Here is a 1003-nt window from a genome sequence, read left to right as displayed (position 1 = left end):
CTGTGATAGTGAGTAAATGTTTAGATTTCAGAATATTTCTCATGAAAAAAAAAACTACATGTACCTGTGTGCAGTACTACTACAACTTTGAGGTACAAAAGTTGTGTTTCTACCTCTCCACTACATTTATTTGACAGATATTTAATTTAATTGGATGGAACACATGATGAGTTTATTAAATATAATCCCTTGTTATAAACTACGTTACCCAGCAGTATGAAATGGAGGCAGACACACATGCACATAAAAAGTAATTAAAATACAATGGTGTAAAAACCTCTGGTGAACATTTGATCAACTCTTGTCAGCAGCTGTTAATACTTCTGTACATTCACCAAAGTAAAATACTGAACGGCTTTTCTGAATTAACTCTAAGGAAGTTTTGTGAATCAATACAAATCAAATTATGACACATACATAGGACAGGTGCCATAAAAAATAAACTTTACTTAGGTCAATCTCTGATGACAAATCTAGTGACATTTTTACAGCATCTCAGATTATCAGTCAAAGCTACAATTATGTGTATCGGACAATATTATCTAAAAAGTAAATAAACTCACCTTGAATTAAGTTTTCACGCTGTCTATCATTCCAGATGGACTGCCTGGAGCTGCGTTACCCAGCCCAAACAATACAGCATGACAATTGCATGAAAACAAGGGCAGAAATTTCATGTTTGTCGGGAACCTTCCTTCACTCGACAAAGGATCAAACTCCACTTTCACGTCTTGCGCTACAAGGGTTTAGTTAACATGTAAGGAATTTATTACTCTTAACAGAGAGGCGTTTGCACAACACAGTTAAATGATTGCTGAGTGAGCTTTAAATGCAGTTCTATCACAGAGAAGACGTGGACAGTGAAATCAGATGGATAACTGCAATACATTTATGTGTGTGTCATGAATATACACTTACAAACACTATATACCTACTTATCTCACAAGATCTTGCAGTAGAATAGATAAACTGGTATAGTCAGCAGGCAGAATGTTGTTCATAG

The sequence above is a fragment of the Larimichthys crocea genome, chromosome XII (assembly GCF_000972845.2).
Source record: "Larimichthys crocea isolate SSNF chromosome XII, L_crocea_2.0, whole genome shotgun sequence".
NCBI classification, from domain to species: Eukaryota; Metazoa; Chordata; class Actinopteri; family Sciaenidae; genus Larimichthys; species Larimichthys crocea.
Note: the sequence above shows the minus strand (reverse complement) of the source record.